Consider the following 7,500-nt stretch of genomic DNA (forward strand, 5'->3'; position numbering starts at 1 on the left):
TACCTTGAATGTCCGTCTTCTCCTGAACTGACGGAGCACGGGAAAAGCGCGCTGAAGACCGTACAAGGCGGGGGGGGGGGGGCTGGTGACGTAAGAGACCTGACTGGCTGAGGCCAGCAAGATAGCCCCGCCCCCCTGCAGAACGGAGCGCGAATTTTTTGGGGGGGACCGACGGTGCCGTCAACAATTGTCGTAAAGTGCTGTTGTTTGTATTCGACGTGCCCCCTATTAGAGCGTGTGGATTCAGCGCTAAAGTATTTACATAATTTAAAATCAAATCTGAAAGGCGCAACAACGTGAGCAAACGTTACAGACTTTTGCATTGAAGCATTTATTCACATCGTGTCTTTTTGCACAGTGTGAATCCTTGAAGCTTCACAAACTCGTCTCTCTGTACTTGTATATGGTGAGAATAAAGTTCACTTTGACTTTGAGTCACATTAAGTATTCGAATAAAATATAAAACGAGTTTGAGAGCAGCTGTAATTTCCCTGGAACGTGTAGCTTGGTGAAGGAATATTAGGGAATATTAAAGCCAGTCTGCAATTTTGTAGTAGTATACATTTTTGTCCATGACTACCAGTACTGTGACCTCATACCCGGACCCCGGGGACGGATCGATTCTCAAGAGGGCACCACGGATCACGCACGAGTGAAGGTGTGTGTGTGTGTGTTTAAGTTTAAATGTAAACATATTTAGTGTTATTAATTTACAGCATTTATCATCAAGACTGACAAATAGAAAATGATAAGGTATTACAACAATGAAAGTATAGTATAGAACATACACACAGTGCATGTTCTATTTGTATGTGTGTGTGTGTATATATATATATATACACACACACACACACACACACACACACACATACAGATACACGCACACAGACAAACACAAACACACACGCAGTACAGGCCAAAGGTTTAAACACACCTTCCCATTACATTAGTAGATTCTCACTGAATGCATCAAAACCATGAATGAACGCATGTGGAGTTATGTACTTAACAAAAAGTGGATACCTGGCCTCCACAGTCACCGGACCTGAACCCAATCGAGATGGTTTGGGGTGAGCTGGACCGCAAAGAGAAGGCAAAGGGGCCAACAGCACCTCTGGGGACTCCTTCAAGACTGTTGGGAAACCATTTCAGGTGACGACCTCTTGAAGCTCATCGAGAGAATGCCAAGAGTGTGCAAAGCAGTAATCAGAGCAAAGGGTGGCTATTTTGAAGAAACTAGAATATAAAACATGTTTTCAGATAGTTCACCTTTTTTTGTTAAGTACATAACTACACATGTGTTCATTCACAGTTTTGAGGCCTTCAGTGAGAATCTACCACTGTAAATGGTCATGAAAATAAAAGTACATTGAATGAGAAACTTTTGGCCTGTACTGTACTGTGTGTGTGTGTATGAAGATATATATATGTCATATATACCCTATATGTGTGTGTATATATACACACACACACACGCACACACCTGTAATATATATGTACAAGAGTGTGCAAAACAAGTTGAATACGAGGTATGAATTGTAGTATAATGAGCAGATACAGTACCTGTATGCTTGAGTTAATGAGTGCTATTGCCTGGTTGTAAAAATTGTCCCTCATTGTCTCATCCTCGTTGGGGGACTTTACAACAAAGGAGAGGGATGCGTTAGGCGGGAATACACACGTACCAGACCCAAGTGAAATATTGTGCTTTTATTTACAGTGAGAAGAGAATAACCGACCAAAACCTAGATGTACAACCCACAGCAGGAAAACACGCCATAAAAGGAGAGACTATACAGTTGACACAAGAAAAAGACAACCAACAACACTGGCCACTGTGACACGCAACAAAGGCTTTTGGCTAAGTTCTCTCCAACACCCAAACTCGCTCCACGACAATGGGCCCCGTCTGGCGACTGGGGTTGTCCTTGAGTGCTCCTGTGTGATGGCTTGATTGGCCGAAAAGGGAGACACACAGAACACCCCCCCCCCCCCCCACGTCACTCTATGGCCCAAAGGACGTAACACCCCGTCCACCAAAAAAAGGCCAATACATAAATAACATAAATGTGAACAGGAACGTGATCATGCATCAGCTAAAACATTGTCCAGTCCTCTCTTGTAGTGGATCTCCAGAGCACGAACCCCTGTAAACGTAAGGACCAGCGCTGTAAGGATGCGTTGGATTGTGTCCTTCATCCTAGTGAGAAACACCAGAGGCCTACGATGGGTGGACAGTAGTGGAACCCGATGTAAACTTTGAAATATTGAAGAGCCAGATGTAATGCCAGTGCCTCTTTCTCTATAGCGCCACAACTTATCTGGTGCTGTACTTCCGCGAGGAGAAGCAGCAGACGAGGGGGGTGATCGCCTGGTTGTAAAAACTGTGCCTCGTTCTGTTTGTTCTTGACCTCAGCGCCCTGACTCTCCTGCCAGAGGGCAGCATCTGAAACGCTCGATGTCCCGGGTGTGTCTTGTGATGCTGCGTGCCCTCTTGACACAGCGGCTGTTGTAGAGGTGTTAAGGGAAGGACCAATGATTTGCCCTGCAGTGTCCACGACCGCGTGTAGTGACGTCTCGCCTGCCATCGTGTGGCGCTCGAGCCATCGTGTGGCGCTCGATGCAATACATCAGCACAATTGGGTCAAAGGTTAAAAGATCTACCTGACATACAGAACAGCATTACGCAGCATCTGGTGGAGAAGCTGCTCTTCAGACTGGTCCATGGAGATATTGTATGTAAAATGGCGCCAATGTTACATAAAAAACAAACAAAAAAACAACTCGAAGAAAGTGGGCCACAATAGAGGGAAAGAGCACAGAGCGTGGAGCTAGGGGAGAAGAACCCCCAGCATGAAAGGAACCCCTGGAATTAGGTGTGAACTCCCCCTGTACGTGGAACATTAAGCTCCCAAAAGGTTGACCTTTGAAGGTTTTTTTGCTTAGTTCAGAGAAAATCCCCGGTACGAGAATGCAGCGGTCATCGGCGGCCCACAAGACGTCCCCATCTTGCCAGTTGCTACGCTTTAAATAATTACAAAGGGTTTTGATCTATTAACGGGGCAGTGGTGGCCTAGTGGGCAAGGATGCAGACTCAAATCAAATCAAAGGTGACGCTGAGGTTCCTTTGATCAGAGTGCCGTCCACACACACACTGCTCCCCGGGCGCCTTTCGTGGCTGCCCACTGCTGCCAAGAACAAGCAAATATCAGCGCAGCAACAAAGAATATTGAAAAACGTTGTGTTTATATTGCGCTTATAAAAGAGCTGATAAAGGTCTGGTCATTATTTCCTAGCAACTGCTCACCAAGGGTGATGGGTTGAAAGCAGAGGACACACTCTCATTGCATTGAGCGGGTTTGTAGGACAAAAGAATGTAGCTCTCGGGATAAATATCGCACGATTAGTGAATGCAAGTCTTGAGGCCGGATGGAAAATGACATGTATTTGCTTTATTGTGCTGGCGGAGGATCACAACCAGAATGTACACAGAGGTTCAAAATGCACAAATAAACTGGGCGCAACAGACAAAAGGGTGGGAACGTTGGTCCACGTGGTGACGACGGCTTCACGAAAGGCGTCCGGTCTTGAATTGATGTCTGTTACATTGTACACTTCTCTTCAAACTGTTGGACTTTGGTCATTTAAACTTCATTGGTAACTTCAAAACCCTGAAGGGGGACGGGGACGGGGCTTATGCATTTGTTTCCAGTGATCCAGATGTTAGCGGTGGAGGTGGTTCACTTGACTGCTGCTAGTGTTTCCAGTGGGATGCCGAGTAGAGGTGAGAAGACACGATGGACGGGATCTGCTTGTAAAGCGCGTAAACTACGGCAACATGGGAGTGCATTCTGTTCATTTGCACCACTGCTGGGACAACGCACTGACAAAGCAATACATCGCGACACTTCTAGCGACACAGGCGGCTTTTGTTGGGAAACTAACAGCAAACTTTACTGTCATCTTAGCTCTATACAGTCCAGCATACAGAACGACAAGACGGCAAAGCTCCAGATACAGTAAAAACAGGACACAGAGAAGGCATATTAACATGGAGTAGGCAAATATAAAAAGTTAGAGTGAAAACAATAGGAAAAAAACTTGAACTTTAACATGGACAGAATCCCTGAGAATCAACGTGTTGTCCATAACGCATCACCGAGACAGCGATGAAGTGGAAAGAGCAGGGTGCACTTCAGTCCGTGTTTGGGAGGCAGGAGGGGTGGAGCACTCTGGTGGCTTGTGAGAAAAAAACATTTTGCCGCGCGGTGGATCGAACCCCGATGCTGCGATAGCGTCTGCCAAACGGGAGGTGCGAGAAGAGTCCGTGTGACGGGACGTTACAGCGGCACCTTGTGTAAATGACAGAGAATCCCCCTCCGGAGAAGGCACGACGTAACCACGCACGTTCTCAGTGTATGATGAAAGATTATTGAGGGTGCGTTAACGTATGCTGTTGAAACTACGGTTACATCTGAGCACGTCGTGGGTTTCCTGGAGGGTCGTGATCATCGCCCACTGCCGGTTGAGAAAATCAGCTTTCGGAGGCCCTTCCTCAGTCTGAAACAGAAAGACGGGCCAAATAAAATAGTGTTAAAAGCACAAAAACTGTCAGGCAAAATGTCTAAGGACATCATGTTGTCAAGGAGAGCAAAAAAAAAAACAAAAAACAAACAAACACACACACACACACACACACCCTAATTGAGGAGGACTTCCCAGAACGCTCAATGGATTTTCATAGCCAGCTTGCCATTAGGACGGGCCGTGCCAAAAAAGAGCAAAGACGGCAAAGGACGCAGCAGAGCAGTCGTGAAAAAGAGAAAAGCCTCCGTCAGCGGCACGCTTCACACCAGCGCACGTTACTGCCATGTATGTGTGCAACAAGTCAAGTGTCACGTTTTAACAGCAGACAACGTAGCGCCGCGATTGTGGAAAAAAGCGGCAGCAACCAACACGCGAGAGTAGAAAAGACAAAGCAATTGAAGCTAGAGAAGGAGACGATCTATAAATTGATGGTAAGAAAACACTGAGCACGACACGAACGAGACACGAAGTAAACGCAACGGCGCTTGAGAGTTTCTGTTAGGACCGTGTGATCAGGGGAGAGCGCGAACGCAGTCCCCCACTACCAGAAATTATGCAGTCGAGATTCCCACATTTGGGGAATTCGCAGGGGTCAGCACAGCCGGAGTGCAATGGCTGAGCCTCGCCCTGGGTGAACCGCCTTCTTGATCACGGTATCTCCCCTGCCAGGTAAGTATGAGTTCAGGACGGTCACACAGGCGCCGCCATCCACGCAGACACGCGTCGCCGGGACGGTGCACAAAAGCAGCGCCGCTCCAGCAGCGGACTTAGGTGGCGAGCTGTCGAAGAAACAACACGTGACCCATCCCATAATACATTCAAGAGTGAAAAGGCATCGCGTTTGTACAATTAACAAGCGCAGATTGTATTCTAGCGACGACAAGCGAATCGGCACCGACTGGACGGAGAACAACAAAAAGAGAGAGAGAGAGAGAGAGAGAGAGAGAGAGAGAGAGAGAGACTCGGCCCAGGAGAACCTTGTCACGACGTAACTCTGAGAAGCATCAGGGTGTCATTTCACTTGGGACCGCAAGAGGGAGGAGTGCACCGTTCCTGGAGGTACTGCAATACCAGGTCGATGCGTGGAGTGGACGGAGCAAGCCCCTGTTCCATCTCCCTGTTCCAAAAATCAATTTAATATATGGTCCCCGGGTAGGGGACGTATCAGATATTAAACTGATAAGAACAGATACTACACTTGATCTTAGCCAAAAGGCCGAGAAGCGATGCTCGACGGCGCTCAGCGTCAGGGGCATCTTCCTCGAACACACACTTCACAGCAACAGGGATCCTGACTTGAGCGCCATTGTAACAACGGACGAGACACGTCGCACGGGTTCTAGTGTGACCAACTTCGCCACTTCATGAAGATGAAAAGAACAAGCGCCTTGCGACAATCCACTACTAAAACCACAGACTGGGCAAAATTAACATTAAATAAGGCCACCGACCAATCACATTACATAGAAACGGTGAAGTCTTTCAACGTGATGCCGAACGCTGCTGGGAGGAAGCGACTAAATTAAAACAGCAAATCTCGAGAACTCCGCGGAAAATACCACACAACACAAAACGTGCAGGGCGCGTTTTGCACTTTTAATCCATAAAAGTCTCGTTTCTCCACCTAGAGGTAGAATCCTGCATTACACATCCGACCAAGTGCGAGACGCCTTGAAGAAACATTGAAATGAGACGTAACATCCAAAATTGCGCCACACAACAATGTCCATAAGAATCACGTAACATTCCAAAATGTTGGAATGTGTGTTTGTCACTTTTGATAAGAAACAATTGAGAGAGAGAGAGAGAGAGAGAGAGAGAGAGAGAGAGACATTAAAACAAATTTTGTGTCCACTTTGTGCACAAAACAATAATTAAAGGATTGTCAACGTGACATACTGCAGCACAGCACACGGTGCACACAACGAAACGTGTCCTCTACCCTTCACTTTAGTGAGCAGCCATGAAAGCGGTGTGTGGGGATGGTACTTTGGTCAGTGGCACCTTCGGATTTGAACCGGCAACCTTTCAGCTCTACTTCAAACTAAACCTACACCATAGTTCAAGAGAAAAAACTACACACACACGCACACGCACACACACACACACACACACACACACATTAAACACGACCCACCTTGCAACAGCCCAGAGAAACCCAGAGAATTTGAACATTTTAAACCCCTAGAATAAGAATATGGATCTGGATCACACAAAAAGACCCAAAACGAAACGTGTAACGTTCCCTCTGCCGGATCCGGTCTGCGCATGCGCAATGGGCACTCGACGCAACAAACTATAGTGTCACCATAAAAGCACAACGTGGACCGGCCGGGGCAGACAAGCGAACACGTAATACTTAGACCAACAATTACGCCCATGAAGCCAAACCAAGGGCGTAATTGTTGGTCTAACATTACGGGGGAAGGGGGGCAACGAGCAGTCAGCGGGGCCGAATGTACAGATCGGCAATAACACAGCGACTGCCCGCAAAAATCACGCCTAGACACCCTAGACTACGTTTATCAAGTATCCGATTTCATCTGTAAATCACGGTGATAATTTAACGACTAGAACTGAACGCGACCTAACAAATAAATCAAAGAAAAACTTGTACTGCGAAACTAAACCGTCGGGCCTAATCTCCAGTAGTGGCCTAGCATTTTATATTTACATTTACAGCATTTATCAGACACCCTTATCAAGAGCGACTTTCAATCAGTAGTTACAGGGACAGTCTCCCCGGAGCAACTTAAGGTTAAGTGTCTTGCCCAGGGACACAATGGCAGTAAGTGGGATTTGAACCTGGGTTTCTTGGTTCACAGGCAAGTGTCTTACCCACTAGGCAACTACCACCCAAACACAGACAGGTAACGCGCGTTTGAATTTGAATTAACTTCAAAAGCACACAAC

At 46.9% G+C, this 7,500-nt stretch overlaps 2 long non-coding RNA genes and 2 other non-coding genes across 5 annotated transcripts in view; all 4 read right to left on the reverse strand.

The window, feature by feature from the left end:
- Window positions 1–78, reverse strand: part of LOC114777804 (uncharacterized) — a 4,324-nt gene extending 4,246 nt beyond the window's left edge. Inside the window, exon 1 of the long non-coding RNA XR_003746040.1 lies at window positions 4–78. This is a non-coding gene — a long non-coding RNA (uncharacterized LOC114777804). The remainder of the gene's footprint in view (window positions 1–3) is intronic.
- A 3,352-nt stretch (window positions 79–3,430) lies between these two features.
- The window catches only part of LOC114777805 (uncharacterized), a 4,234-nt gene continuing 164 nt past the window's right edge, over window positions 3,431–7,500 (reverse strand). The window contains exons 1-2 of one of the 2 annotated variants that reach the window (XR_003746043.1): window positions 4,700–5,475; window positions 3,431–4,560 (exon numbers count right to left, since the gene is read on the reverse strand). This is a non-coding gene — a long non-coding RNA (uncharacterized LOC114777805). Of the gene's footprint in view, window positions 4,561–4,699; window positions 5,476–7,500 lie in introns of those variants that run through there. The other variant, XR_003746042.1, reaches the window with a different exon arrangement.
- On the reverse strand, window positions 5,101–5,264 carry LOC114777810 (U1 spliceosomal RNA). The gene has a single exon (XR_003746048.1). It is a non-coding gene; the product is annotated as a U1 spliceosomal RNA (small nuclear RNA).
- On the reverse strand, window positions 5,625–5,815 carry LOC114777808 (U2 spliceosomal RNA). The gene has a single exon (XR_003746046.1). It is a non-coding gene; the product is annotated as a U2 spliceosomal RNA (small nuclear RNA).

This window comes from Denticeps clupeoides, unplaced genomic scaffold (genome assembly GCF_900700375.1).
Source record: "Denticeps clupeoides unplaced genomic scaffold, fDenClu1.1, whole genome shotgun sequence".
Classification (NCBI taxonomy): Eukaryota; Metazoa; Chordata; class Actinopteri; order Clupeiformes; family Denticipitidae; genus Denticeps; species Denticeps clupeoides.